At 40.2% G+C, this 15,776-nt stretch overlaps 1 protein-coding gene across 19 annotated transcripts in view; it reads right to left on the bottom strand.

Moving 5' to 3' along the window:
* GTDC1 (glycosyltransferase like domain containing 1) overlaps positions 1 to 15,776 on the bottom strand; it is a 322,827-nt gene that overhangs the window by 290,024 nt on the left and 17,027 nt on the right. For 15 of the 19 annotated variants that reach the window (XM_054208204.1, XM_054208201.1, XM_054208211.1 and 12 more), the window contains one exon: positions 6,614 to 6,802. The exons of 2 other annotated variants lie outside the window; for them this stretch is intronic. The gene's annotated coding sequence lies outside the window, so the exon portion shown is untranslated. Of the gene's footprint in view, positions 1 to 6,613; positions 6,803 to 8,706; positions 8,866 to 12,929; positions 13,135 to 14,052; positions 14,164 to 15,776 lie in introns of all 19 variants that reach the window. 2 more of the 19 variants (XM_054208194.1, XM_054208197.1) reach the window with 2 other exon arrangements.

The following is a 15,776-nucleotide window of genomic DNA, read 5'->3' as shown; positions in this document are numbered from 1 at the left end:
ACACTTGACTGAAAAAGTAAAAGGATGTCAGTCTCCTTTGTTTTCATTTTCAAAGAAGGAACACGAAAACACTTTTCTCCCTCCGTGCTCCTATTCGAAAAAGAAAATGAAAGATTGTGGTTTGGGCCCATGGTCTTGGACTCTGCTCTCCCTCCACAGTGACTAAATACATAGAAATATTTAATCTGGTAGTTTAGGTAAAACCATTCAACTGTCTGAACAACACAAGCTGAACATAAAGTCCTATTTTACTAAAATTAGTCATATTCCTGTACACAGGATGTCTGCAGGATTTGGTCCAAGTCACCTGTAGTCTATATTCTTCCAATGCATCAGAAGTTACCAAAGTACCATATGGCTCTTCTTTCCTGCAGCAATTCAAGAAACTCAAGGATGCAGGCGTTCACTCCATTTTTTTTTTTTCCTTTTTCTTTCTAAAATTTATGTTTGGATCCCAGCAATTCATCTTGTGCCATAAAATGTTTATGGTTTCAACTTGTATGGAGAATCGAGCAGCCTTCAGAGATCGAAGGGCCATTCTTACTGTCAAAACTGTAAGCTTCACAATGATAACTTCATTTTCATTACAGTTTCACAAAAGATATAGAAATACATAACTCCTTTAGCTGCCAATAGCCTTACAGAATAAAAACTCACAACACCAACCAGTAAGTTTTTTGCTGACCACAGAACACATAATTAGCTTTTGTCAAATGCTTTTAGAACAGTACAGTCACTTTGGCATTTTTAAGACTATAATTAAATTGCCAAAGATTTATAACATGACACAAAATGCAGTTTTTCTGCAAAAAGAAGTTAAAAAAATTTATCTACTTCCAATACAAAAATAAAAGCATATTTTCAGTCATTATCTCCTCTTTAGGCTTCCCTCCTGGGTGCAGGGAGGGGTTTTAATTTCCATTCTAAACTGAGATGAACCAGTTGGCCCAGGAAGCTCGTTCAATGCTTCAAAGCTTTCACACTGAAAATCCAGGTTTTGTTTCAAAACTTTTACACCCCAGGTTAGCCAGGGTCAAGAGCTGCGCACAGGCTGTGCAGGTCCACCCTCAAGAATGACACTACTTCAGTTTTTCACCCTCATCACTTAAATAGATTATATTGATAGGTTATTCAGTGATTTGGGTAAATACATGGTACCCAGAAAGCTGCTTAGTGAATCTTTAACCTCATAAAAATCTGCGTATTTGCTGTAAGCAAGCAAGCCACCATTATAAGTTGTAGGCTTTCATTTTCAGCTGCTGCTTCATGAACAAAAGAGCAACACAAGCCTCTCCCAAATCTCAGTGAGAATCTTGCTTCCTACAGCTCTGCACACCTATCTGATACAGGGTCTCTAAGCTGGTACAAGTTAAATATCCTTTAAGTGAATGAATGTGTGTGTGTATATGTATATATTAAAAAAAAATCTATATAAAGTCCATATTTGGAATACTTTGAACCCATCATAATTGAGACTTTTAAATTGTTTGTAACGGTGCCCTTATACACCTCTATGGCATGCTTAGAACTGCCCTGCTATACGAACCTATTATTCATGAACAATTAAAAAACAAAGCCAACAACAACAAAAAACACCCCACAAACAACAACAAAGAAAGTCCAAAACAAGACAGAAAATGGGTATTTTAAGATTTACTTGTGCAAATGCTATTCTGGCTACACCAGGGCCCTACCAAGCATGGTGGCTCAGATGAACTGGCAGCACATGTGCAGGATGCAGCCAGTACCTATGCAGCTGCTGTTTCCTAGCAAACATCTGACTAACTACCCCTGGTTTGTCTCATTTAAAAAAAAAAAAAAGAGCAGATACTGTTACAAAGTATGCTGAAACAGTGAGTTAATGAGATTACATACTGGAAATCACCTAAAAATAATTATTAACTGTTTACCAGAATCCTGTGAAATTTCCAGTAGATAATATTCAAATTCAAGTTGTCAGGAAAAGAAAAAGAAAAAAAAACAACAGAAAAAGAACATACCAGCCTATGTATAAACATATACGAGCACACATTCGTGTTCTATGCTTGCCTTTTCTTCTGCATGGGAAAAGCCCATGCTACACCTCTCTGAAAAAATACAGTAAACTTCCCCCACACCTCAGCCACTTCCAGACCAAACTGCTGCATGACATTTGATACGCACGCTTTTGAGCCACACTTTGCAAACGTGTGGTGAAGTCCTTTCTAAAGATGATGTGAATTACAGGTATGCAGATGGAAGCGCTAGAAGGGGTTCTAGTTTCGGTCTCTGAAGTACCTTCACGGCAGTAACCACATGATTCAAAACTGTCTGTACCCACTGCTGCTACCATTTGCACACAGGATATCATTTTGCTTTGCACTAAGATACGTTCCTCAGATTTTAAAGTGTTACATTTTCATAATTCAGAAAAAAAAAATAAGCTTCTAGCAATAACTCCCTAAAAGAATAACAGAAGACTCTGGAATTTTTCCTGGTTTTAAATTAAGCTTTATCATTTGTAAGCCTCTGATAACTTCAAAAATTCTTACTTCATCAAAGGCTGAGAGAGCTGTGACTCTTCAGCCTGGAGAAGAGAAGGCTGAGGGGAGACCTTATTAAGGTTTACAAGTATCTAAAGGGTGGGTTTAAGGAGGATGGAGCCAGGCTCTTTTCAGTGGTTCCCAGTAACAGGACGAGGGGTAACGGGCACAAGTTGGAACACAGGAAGTTCCGATCAAATATGAGGAAAAACTTCTTTACAGTGAGGGTGGCAGAGCCCTGGAACAGGCTGCCCAGGGAGGTTGTGGAGTCCCCTTCTCTGGAGACTTTCAAGACCCGCCTGGATGCAGTCCTGAGTGATGCGCTCTGGGCAATCCTGCTTGAGCAGGGGAGTTGGACTAGATGAGGTCCCTTCCAACTCTGAAAAATTCTGCGATTCCATGATCAGCTAGGCTTTTCTTTTTGAAGAGTGGCCTTGTTAAAAAAAAAAAAAGCATTCAATTTAAAACACAGTTGCATGCCCTTTGTGAAAAGGACAAAGGACCACATAAGAAAAGCCATAGGAAGTCAGAAGAAATTGCCTTCAAACAATAAAGACACATCAGAGTGCACAGATGCACACCACAATCCAGCTGCCCATCAGCACTCCAGCTTCATCCCACCGCCTTTCCAGAGGGGATGGGGCAAGCTGGACCCTCAGAAGGTGCAGTGGGAAGGGCTGGCACAGGAGAGATGTAGACGGGAGAAGGCCACAGGAGAGGACAGTCCTTGGAGGCACTCATCCTTCTAGACCCACATAGCCAAGAACACAATTGTCACCTTGATAATTCCGCAACCCGCATGCCTTCTTGCATTTTTAGCAGCACCACGGTGCCGCAAAGGAGCCAACAGCTGAGACGCACCCTAAATATTCTTTTACACTTCGCGACAACACTTGCATATCAAAGCCTCCATGCAGAAATAACTAACATTTATGGAGCCACTTAACTGCACACTGAAGCTTGAAACGAGTTACAGATGGACAGGTTGTGCTTACCTACCCACTATACGCCTGACGCAAGTCAATGAGGAACTGGAAGTTGGTCACCTGTGAGAGTGGCACTGGTGGGCTCCGTCTAATCTCCAGTCACCCCAGTGAACACCCACCTGCCCTTGGACTTGCTGTTGCTTTGCGAGTGCGAGCAGTATTTCAGTGCAGGTCCCTCCCCTGCTCTACACCACATGAAATTGAGCATGATGAAAGTATTTTAGAAAAAACACCCAAATAACCTGGAGCCACATTTTTCAAAAGGAGAAGCTGGAAGTTTCATGGAGTTACAATGAGACTTGGGTACCTAAATGTTTAAATAATTTCAGAAAATGGCAGTTGAGCAGACTCTTAAAAGCTTTTGAAAAACTCACCCTGTATATTATTAACATATCAATCATAGTACTGGCTTCGTAGGATCACAATTTTTACAATTTATGGTAAAAGATACACGATGTACAATACCCATGTGAACTAACATTTCTTTCCCCCCCCAGAACATCGAGTTCACTTGCCTGGGGACTGTATCAGAGGTGAGAGAGAAGCTGCTCTTCCCACACAAGGATGTTTCTGCCCAGCTCTGAACAGGGGCTGTGCTACTTGTCCTCTCCCACGCGTTGATACGTACCCCAAAAAGACACTATTTTAATAAAGTTTCTGTGACTTTCATCTCTGTCCAGCTCATGAGGCTACTGTGGGTCCCGCTCGGCCACGCAAGAGGCAGCCTCAGAGGCATTACAGGTTTTGAGTTACTGGCAAAACCCATTGAGAAAGTATCCTGGTGGCTGTAAGCAATTTGGGGAAGAAAGGAAGGGTCTGGAGTTTGTTGTTTACTTCTATATCTTAATTAAATTTGCAACGTGGCAGAATTTAGAACACAGGCAAATAATTAAAACATTAATTACAAATGAAGTCATAACTTAAACATATATAGTCCTCGGCATTTGATTTCACGTGAATAACCAAAAGTCTGTTATTTCCTGTAATAAGTTATGATTCATGCCTTCGACCGCTTTCCTCAATCTTTTTCTTATTGGGCTTTGCTACCTCTCTAGCTGCCACGGAAAACAACCAAATTAGGCAAGTCCTTCCTACCTTACGTTGAGCATGACATGCTATTAATTGATGGCAGCCCAGAAACTTAAAATACAAAAAAAAAGCTATTCTAACACAATTTACTCCCTAAAGACTCCTTTATAATATTCCTTTTTTATTATTATTAAATAGAAGGAAGAATGATAGGGAAAAGCCCACGTCTTCACAGTAAAAAGCAGCTGAAAGCCAGCTTCTTACCAAGACACTTTCTAGAATTTAAAAATAGAAATTCCCTAAAAAACCTAGATGCTAAGGACAGAAGTAACTACCGTAAGGAAGTGGCAGGATGAGGGAGGAAGAGTATCACAGGCATCAAATAAGCCAATAAAAACTTTGTTAGAACAAACAGACTGTAAAAGTTCGAACAATCTCCACACTATGGAGACCTCCAGATAATGTTATTAAGACGTACAATTACAGTGCCAGCACAGTTCTGATGTCTCACAGAGTCAAATCAACAAATCAGTTAGGACACCAGAAGAAATATGTGTCAATATAAGCAAGACAATCCGAGAAATACTTGAATTCTCTGCTGTCTCCTAAGAGCTTACACTGCAGCCCTTTCCTCATTGCAGCCCATAATATTGTCTTTTCATTACTTGACCACATATTTTAATTTAACACATCGGAGCTTAAAACCTTTAAGCTTATGGCTCTTCTGTCAAATTTAGTACAAGTTGCCTGATGAGTTCCGAAGTTATTGGAAAAGAAAGGGGAAAGAAGGAGGAACGGCGCTGCCATACACTGTGTCACGCCGGCTTGTGTCTGTCCTTGAACGGTCCAGGCTCAGAGCAGTTTTACTGCAGAGAAGCACAAAGCCTTCCCAGCTGGTCTATAGGAGTTAGAGACACTGGGGGGGCCCCCAAAATACTGACCGATACGTCCACTACATGCAAAATTCACAAAAAAGCCACCAGATTTTCATTTTGTTTATAATGCACGAATAAGCATCTTTTACATTTGAAGATACAACCAAATTTATTAATTTTCAGCATGAGGAAAACTAGTTTTCCCTACCAAAAGCATAAAATAAAGTCTCGATTCACTGCTGAACAGTGGAATTCCATATATTTTGATTGTTTGGGAGAAGAGGTTGGGTAGTAAATGGGGAATATGTATCTGAACGGCCAAACGTTTTTGGTCGTCTCTTACTATTTCGCTGTAGGGCCGACCAGTCTCTCAGGCCTGGCGCTCAGGTACAGCCATAGGAAGCCAGTCTACTTGAATTACAAGTACAACGCAATTGTTAACAGACATACCTCATTCATGATCTTAACATTTCCCACCTCTGCTGCAACCACGTGAATCCAGGTTTTGATTAAATAGGAGAAAAAGAGAAGTCAGCAAGCATGGTGCTAATCTTGCCTTGAAGGAAAAATTCCTTTGATTCCCAAAACCTGTAACCTTGTCAGACTTACCATACACAGGAAGCATGGCGTGAACTCTGCCATCATTTCAGGGGCAAGCACAGTAAAAATCATTAGTAGACATCTACTAAACACCAAGAACCCTTCTACTCATCAAGCTGGGCAGAAAAAGTAAGTCTCCTTTTCTTTACGGGGCCAATTAGTGCCACCACACAACCAAGAAAGATGAAGAAAGGTAGTCCCCAGATTGCACACACTAAAGTCATTATTGTAGGCCCTGCTGTCTGCTCAAACAAGCAACACATGGAGAGACAAGAAAAGTTGTTTAACTTGATCCATTAATTATCTTCTGAAAGGTAACACCTTGTCAAACAATTAAAAGTACCATCCCACAAAGTATAGGATGAATATGAACTAATGAATTTGCTCTGGAATTGATGATACCCTGCATGGACAGAGTGACCCATAAGGCGAGACAACATATTGCAAGAGCAGGGAGTCCTGGACCCTGACTCTACATTGAATTATTGGCCATGAGCCACTTAACTCCTTTGTCTTATGTTTTCTGCCTGTCAAACAGGGAACTACACACTTTCCCTTTTTCATTTAAGAAGCACATCATATTTATCAGAAGTACTACTACCTGCATCCAAAACTGGGAGCAGTAAAACACCAGGCTGTGCTGCTTTAGATGTCTTCAACAAAGCAGTCTGGGAATCTTGTCTGTGGATCTCAGTGGTGAGCTGTACTTTTTCCCATCCGTTCTATCTGCTTCAGTCCAACGGACAGACGATAAAGTGCAATTTTCCCAATTGTAATAGCACTCTTAAATCTGAATAGAGTTGGGGGGAGAAAAGAAAAAAAGGATATGAGCTCATCTGGTCTAACGTCCCAACCATTTAAGCTAAGAAGCTTCATCAAAATACCACCCAATACGATACCACCCAAATATTTATCCCAAATACTTTCCTTAGTCTAGTAATGTCTGCAAAAAAAGACAACACTTGATCTAAAGATCAAAAGACAGGAGAGTCCACAATCACCTATTCCTATTGATCATCAAGAGTAGGTAGGTTCGTTTACTTCTCACTTGATCAAACCCTACAGTGGAGGAGCCAGGTGAGCCTTGCCTCCTCTCCCCCAAGACCCTACCAACCCGACCTGCCATTAAAGGTCCTCTCTACAGTAGATGGCCACTATTATCATCCCAAGCATGTCAAGGAAAACACCTCACCCCACCAGAATTCAAGACAATAAATGGCAGTCTTGCAGTACCCTGTAAGTTAAAATCAAGATTTTACACGTTTGTCTACTTCGCAGTCTCTTGTTTACGCACGAACTGCACTAGCCCTTTTGCCGTGGCATTATAATCACCACAGCTAATCACACCTCCAAGCCCTCCCCCCAGGTCACAGAATCGGGATGGATGAGGCTGGACGGGACCTCCAGAGATTGACTAGACCAAACCCTCTGCCCAAACTAGGGTCAACCACACCAGGTTCCCCAAGACCATTGCTGAGTTCAGACTATCTCCACAGACAGAGACTCCACAGCCTCTCTGGGCAACTTGTTCCAGTGTTTGACCACTCACAGTGAAAAACTTCTTCCTGCATTTAAACGGGATTTCCTGTATTTCAGTTTGTGCCCTGAGCCTTCTCATCTGGAGGCTAAACTGTCCCAGCTCTCCCTGTCTCTGCTCGTGTCACGCCCACATTCTCAAAACGGGGGTTCCCAACCGAAGTTTTCTTTACTGACTACAGTTTTACTCTATTTTGATGACTGAGCTACATGACTGACTGGGGATATATTTCTCCACTGTTCTTTGCACCATCTGAAAAATACAGCAGCAAACTTAAATCACCAAGAAAACTGCTGATGAAGTGTAACTGGGCCATGAGTACATGGGAGACCCACTAAACGTAGGTCTTTCTCATCCCATTAGAAGTTACACTTTAAGCAACAGGACATTTTTAATCTTTTCTGTGTCTCAGCTACATAACCCAAGTTTTTATATCAAAATATTGCGTCGCAATGATTTCATGCCTTAAATTAGTTTTTATAGCAATATAGGCCAGACACACAATCCTATTAAAAAAACACATCAGCTTTGTCTCATAAAGCCTTCTATCACAAAACCATAGTGACCAGCATTAATTATATTATTTTTTTTAGCTTTTAAGCCTTCACTGACGGAAGTCCAAGTTAACCTTTCCTTTTTTTTGTCCTGGGCTAAATCCACTGCAACATCCTTTTTGCCCTTTTAAATACAGAAACTTTTTGGAAGTCTTCCAGTACTTTGAAATAAACACATTTACAAGATATGCAACAATTAACATGAGTGGTTCTGGAGGCTCTTAAGACAGTTTTCTAAAGTCCCTGTGATGTGATGTCCAGATCTGTTTATATAAATTTTTATATTTAATGGTTAATTTCAGAAATCACTCCTTTACCATCTTTAGCAAAGTGGGTGTGAGCTTTCTACTCCAAACAAAAAATGATATGGGAAAGGAGAAAATGCTATAATAAAGTGTGCAAAATGCAAAATTACATTAAAAAGGCAAAATAAAAATACATTAAAACAGTACAAGTTTATCCTTAATGATGTCTAAAAGAAAGAGGTGACTCTCTTTATGGGAGACACTGAAAATGACCATTTCAGCCAGTAGATGGTTGCCTTGGAGTCAGAGGACTAGCTGCATTTGATACAAAGATCAGAAGATTGTGATGTTTATGCACCTAAAAGTTGGTATTTGACCACTTCTCAGATGTACATTAGATGACGTGTTTCTACTTATTTCTCAAAATGTAAGGTTTAATGCTTTTTCACTTCAGTCTTCACAGAAGGACTTAAGATTCTCAACAGCAATGACTTCGTCAGAGAGCTTCCAATCCAAGCTTGCGAAGAGATAGGGTAGAAATAGGATGAAAGGGTATTTTTCAAAACATAAATTCAACCTGGCGAAGTCTGAGGTCTTTTAACACTGAATACTAAGGGAACTAGTTGCAATAGCTCCTGAATCACCTGCAATTATCTTCGAAAGCTCACGGAAGTCAGAAAAGCTCCCAAAGACATGAAGTGCTAGCACAAACAAAACTTACCCCAAAAGAGAAGACAAAGGAGAAACAAGAATTACAGACACGTAATCCTTACTTCCATACCAAGAGGTTACCAAAACAAGCCATTAAACAATCTATTTGTACACACCTAGAAGACTGGCCAGTCAACATTTGTCGGGGGGAAGCCACATTGAACTAATCTTAATTTCTCGGTTTGTCAAGATGCGTTTCTTGTCATCAGTGAGGCTTTTGCGCACAAGATTTTAGAAAATAAAGAGGAGGAAATATGATCTAGGGTATACCACTAAGATGCAGGAATATCACAGGATACAAAACTGCACCGTGACTGTAAGTACCCGCAGTTTGCTGTCAGAATGGCAGAACACTGGAAAGAGGCAGGAATCTTCCCTCAGTCCAGTAGCTTCAGTATTTTCACTGATGGCTTGCAGAGCGTACTCTTGAAAATCTGAGTAGCTAACACTAAGCTCTAGAAGGTGTTGTAAGCAAATACTGGAATTTTAACGTTATCTTCAACTGAAGTGCCACTCCTGACTGAGAGCTTGAACCCTAGGAAAGATGTTTAGCAATTAAATTCCAAATTACATTCCCTACAAAGTTCATAGAATCTTACTAATTATTTTTTCATGTATATTCAAGTCAGGAGTGGTTCAGACAAGTTTCATCCTACCTGAATACAAGTGAACCCTTCCAGATCAATCTTCTACAAGCGTAGTATGGATCTACACTGAAACAATGGAAGCAGAATGGGGAAAAAAAAATGGATGAAAAGATGCTTCCACAGCAGTGAAGCAGCACAGAGGTCCCAGCACTGCAGAGGCACATCTGCCCAGATGACCCATCCTCACAGATCTCCTGCTAATCTTCACCAGTTCTGTCCCCCGGGCTCTGGTTTTCCTCCCTGTGCTGAACCTCAATCCAGAATAAAAGAATTCAGAAGTAATTTTGAGTAAAGTCAAGGTAACTGGCCTAATTTCTGCAGAGACATTGCTCAGCCCAGTGTTTTTAACAACACAAGCATTTTAAAAAGTTATCAGGGAAGTAGTCATACAGTACTTTTCTCTAATAGTTTGTATATACGATGGCTCTTCAGTAGCCAATTAGTACAAAGCAGAAACATTAAACCTCCAAAACTTTTATCATTTTTTTTACAACATGTAGAAATTTTTTTTTTTTACTACATCATGACTTTTAAAAGTACAACTAAACAGAGCACTAGTACAATCTTCTAGTTATATTTTTGCTAGGTTTTAATGACAAAACGTTTAAGTTATGAACTCTACTTGAAGATTACTAATTACAATGTGTTCCATTTGGGGAACAAGAGTTCAATATCCTAGTATCAATTAACCAACATGCACTCTCCTAGTTTAAGATTAAAAACTAAAATGCAGCCAAAAAGTTTCTTCCTCCTATCTGTCAGATCACGAAAGCACCCAATACAACAGGATAAGGTTGCCAGAAAAAAACCTAAGACTTTCAAAAAGATATTATTTTGTATATGTGGCTTAGCTCTGGCTGAACCAGAAATGACATCCGAGCTTAGGATAGTAAGCCTTTTTGCCAATGAATTTCTTGTAAAGTCAACAATTATAATTTATTCTGATCCTTTGTGTCACCATATTAGTAGTTATTTTTCAGCAATCCCAGAGCAGCAACAAATAATGCCATAGAAGAGGACTGATATAATTACAGGCTGAAAAAGATAGGCCAGCACCCTTACACTCGAAACTACCCTCTGTGGCTCCTTCATACCCCATATGTTGCTAATAAAACTGTTTGAATCATACCTATGAGACAGTTTTACTGATATTGTATCAGGTCCCTAGGTTCTTTGTATGAGATACGATGTCACCAGCACTATAACTATGCAAATTTTGTGATACAGGATCCCACTGGACACAATATTACATACGTAATTCGCAGTATGAAACCGCGCATTAACAATAATTCTAGTGTTATATAAATGAAACCACTATGTTTATTGAAAAGCTCGCCACACTACAATGAAATCAAATTTAAAAAGCAATAAAGAGCAACTGACATGCTCATAGTAAAGATGGCAACATTGGTATTTTTCCCCAAACGATGTAAGTTCTGCTTTGTGTTCACTTGACAATGCTTTACAGAAACTTTTAGCACCAACACTAAATAAATGCCACTCCCTCCCCCCACAATATTAATGACTTAAAATAGGAACCTTCCGAGTCCCATTTTTAGCAAAAAACATGTGATTTTCAGCAAGAATCTGAACTGCATTCACATGAAAGCGTGATTCTCGGTTTCTACTACTAATAGAAGAATAAATGATAAATGAAAATGATAAAGACTAAGAACTGCAGCAGTAAAAACCCAACAGCTTGGGGATACCAACCCACATTGCACTGAAGCTCCTCAGAAGTATCATCTTCTGGTCAGAAAACACCTGCCCTCTAATTCTGCATCTGACTTCAAGTATCTGTATGACCTCAGGCAAACGGTGCTTCTTCCCAGCTCCCATCACGTGCAGCAACGTCTCTTATTGTTTCCTACATTAGAATGTGGTCAGTGCCTTATCTATATACCTGCAAAGAAAGATCTTTAAAATCAGTTTCAAGAGGAGATGGCAGAGGTGCAATCGGAAATCTGACGGTACCAACACCCTGAAACACATTCCCCTTTTCTGTGTTTCCAGTGATTTCTTCCCTCTCCTTGTCATTTATTGGTTTGCTGCAGGTGGGGAGTCGTGGGGCTTGTAAGAAGACTATTTTTAACAGAAATCTGAAAAAAGGTTAACAGGCTAGCATGATAAAAGTGAGTATAGTAAAGAGCCAGACTTAGGAGACAGAAGTACGCTATTTCACCAAGGTGCTGTGAGAATTAATAAACCAGATAATTTTGTAAAATTGTACAGTAAATTTGTATAGTAAATTCTCAAATACATAGAGGAAAAAAACCCCACAGCTCAGTCTTCCCACTTATAATACCTTTGACTACGGATAGAATATATAAGTGACACACACCACAACTAGCTAAGAAGTCTCACACTGAGAAGCACTGACGTTAACCGAACGACGCAAGCTTTTACTCGATGGAAGAAAAACAGAGTTGTGATCAGGCCCTCAGTAAGGAAGATGATGAATCGATTCTTTCCTATAATTTGTGTGATTCCACTACAGAGTAGCTTAAGCTCTTAAGTTCTCCTTGTCACCACCCTCTCTGCAATATGAAAACCATAGTAGTTTTATTCTCCATTTAAAAATAAATAAATAGCAGCTTAGGCAACATCTTACAAGGCAGAAAGTCCACACTCCATCCCGTGAACATTCTGCTGTCTGGTATTGCTGCTACATTTTATCATCACCCAATTCAGGGAGAATTACATACCTATTTCCAAAGTTTGAAAAAAAAAAAAAAAACACAAAACCCTCCTCCCCAAATATGGCCCAAAGCTGTTATGAAGCAACTTATTTTTAGAAAAAGCACTTATGCAGATACTTAATTTTAATTAATAGTCTCACTGACTTCAACATTTGCACAGCGAGACAACTCCATGCTTCAATTAAAGCATGCACATAAATGGTTTGCTGATTCATAGCCAAAAGCATGACAGGAACATCATTATATAAAATGCTCATAAAATTTAAAGAAAAAAAAATAACAGCAACCTCACCTTCAAATAGAGCATTAGAAACCCTGTAAAACCCACAGCTTGAGCACAACTTCCAGGTTGCTGAATTCACTGAATATATCTTAGCGCTCGCATTCCTATAATGATTTCAGAGTGGGCAACAGAACTTTGGGGAACTATCTTAACAAAGTTGAGACTACATGTCCCTCAGCTCTCCATCCTTGGCATCTACTATCTACCGAGACTGGGTTTTCAGGAGCTGGGAATTCTTTACCAGAAGAGCGGAGGCAGCAACACCTTTGCTTCTGATGACTTGCTCTCTTTTTCCATTGCTTGCATAACAGATAAGCAGATTTCTTTCAATAAACAATTAATTACATCCGGTTGAGTTCCATCACAGATCATACTGAACATCTTCAGCGGACATTCACTTCCAGGGAGCAGTCACTCTGAGTTGCAACACTGCTACCACAATATACCTATAATAAATCCAATTTTGAAATAATATGAAACACAAGAAACACTAGTTTTCTTCACTATCTGTTAATATCAAACTGTACGCTTTAACTTTTAGGCAAAATCTCTAAAGGTAATCAGTAACAAATTTTCATTGAAATACTCTCTGGTCCTATTTATAAACAAAACGGTGGCACACCAACCATGGCTTGTGGCTCACTACTACCAACTGATAATTTCAGAAGTTTAAGCATTAAAACGCCTTCAATTCCAGGACAGTCAAGCAATACTTAAAAAAGTAATCCCACACAAACCTTAAAGGTGTCAGGAAAATTACAGCAGATAGCAAAACTGAGCTGAATTATGAATTTGTAAGTAGTAGCCACTAAGAGTTGAACTGCTTCAAGAAAAGCTAAAGATGAGAAGTGGGGTCCCAAATAGCCTGCTTCCTTTCTCCTTCCCCCTGAAGAACAGCGAGGTGCTGTCGATGGGGTGGGCAGGAGCCACAGGAGTTTGCTGCCAGCTGGGGTGTTCGCCTCCTCGCGATGCTCCTCTGGGCACGCATCTCAGCATGAGCCTCCCACCAGCCCCGCAACAACCATCTCCTCACAATCTACAGCACTGAGATACAGACTTTTCCACTTGCAAAACCCGCAACAGTAATATTCATCACATGAGGCTTAGCATCACAAAGCTGTGCTACAACATGAGCAGCAGAAAGAGACCAAGTTGCCTCTTCATCACCTGAAGCAGCAGGAACAAGATAAGCCCCCATGACAGACAACTCGAGCAACAAAATGGATACAAAAGCACAGGTAGAAAATGAACATCTGAGCAGTTTTTTTACAGGCCCACTTCAGCTCCAGCCCGGCGTTAGCCCTGCCAGACTGCCATGCATTCACAAGGTAGCGTTCGCAAGCTCAAATAAAGGCAGGCCAAACCTGACTTGGCTCTGCACAGCGCCAGCTTGTGCTTTTCTCCAACCGTTTCACACCTAATTTACAGAGTACATTATCCATCCATGGAACGCCGAGATCTAACCTGAGAAGTGACTAGAATCAAAAGCAGTTAATTGATTAATGCCTAAGTGAAACGCAGAAAGCAAACACGACACACCGGAAGACTTTCTGAAAATGCATTTTTTTCTATTCTGACTCCATTAAGCAGCACAGTACTTTTGAAGGATTAATGAAAAAGCTATCAAGAAATAATACAGAAGAGGAATGCTGATTCTCGGTGAACGTGCCAATGCATGATGAAGTGCAGAGACCTTTTCAGTAGTAAAGATTCAAGCCAGAATGTTCAAAGAATTACAGGGACTCGTGAACTTGCCCACTTGATCCAGAAGCTGAGTTTATTTGATTTTTATGAGACAGCATTTTGATAATTCCTCCCTGAATCACAGACGCACTCTAATACTCCTCAATTAACAATACAACATAGCCATTATTCTCACAAAATTGACACTATGTTTTTTCACACCAGGGCATAGTAAAGAATAGAAAAGTCTACCTGAACATCCAGAATAGTAAACATTTACCTTAAAATTAATACCTACTCACTTAAAAGAGAATCGGTCAATGAGTGGATGTATACATGTAAGGATTATTTCCACAAACTTTACTTGTTAAGCAGGACACAGTGTTTCATTTACAAACTGTTATTTTCTAATCAGGAAATGAAGACAAGTCCAGGAAGAGCAGGAGTAAATAAGTTTCTAAACAAACAACTTATATAGACCCTTTTTAACAGCACAAAACAGGACAAAACATTCCTCAAAGTTGTATTTACAAGCCAACGCTGACCTCGGGCACCACATTCAGTATGTATGAGATAACCTACATGGATACTGACCTTAATAATACTACAGGGGCAAATTTTGCACAAGGAAGACACGCTCTTGAACAAATGTTTTCCAATGTATTAGGCATGCAGAAGCTTTTTTCTGCATCAAGAACCGCACGTCACATTCCTTAAACTGCTTCTTTTCTTGACCAAATACACTGTGGACAACCTACGGAGGATGCCCCTCAGTGTTCCTCTTTGAGGTTCTCATCTACAGTTTCCACTAACAATGAAAATAGGTGGATTTTCTCCCCTTAAAAAAATCACCGTCACATTTAGGATCAGCTTTCCTGAGCTCGTGTGCTAAAAAATACCCTAAGTGATTAGAGACTTTCAACACTAACAGAAGCTCTGATAGATATTTTTATTGCCTTTAAATCAAGCGCAGATCCAGTGCCCACAGCAATGTAAACGCCGGGAGAGCAGAGGACGACAAGCACCAGGAATGGCTGTATATAAGGTGCACAGGAATCCGATAACAAAACTAGTGACTGGTCTGATTTAAAAGACAAATGGAAAGAAAAAAACCAGTAACTCCACACTGACAAGGCGTTCCTAGAACTACTTATGCATACACGACTGGTAAAATGAAATGAGATATATTTGAGAGTTTATCCCAAAATCAGTCCTTCAGGTGGGGTACTTCACTCGCGACCCCGACAGACCTACAGCCCCTCGCACAAGGGCAGGGAACACTACTATCATGATCCCATCCCACCAGACAGCAACCGCACACACAAATGTACACTCATATCGTCCCACAGTCCACACCTCCTCTCCACGTACTCTCAGATCTTTCACCCATTAAGAGGCTGTAACA

This window comes from Rissa tridactyla, chromosome 7 (genome assembly GCF_028500815.1).
Source record: "Rissa tridactyla isolate bRisTri1 chromosome 7, bRisTri1.patW.cur.20221130, whole genome shotgun sequence".
In the NCBI taxonomy this organism is placed as follows: domain Eukaryota; kingdom Metazoa; phylum Chordata; class Aves; order Charadriiformes; family Laridae; genus Rissa; species Rissa tridactyla.
Note: the sequence above shows the minus strand (reverse complement) of the source record. Positions and strands in the feature narration are given on the sequence as shown.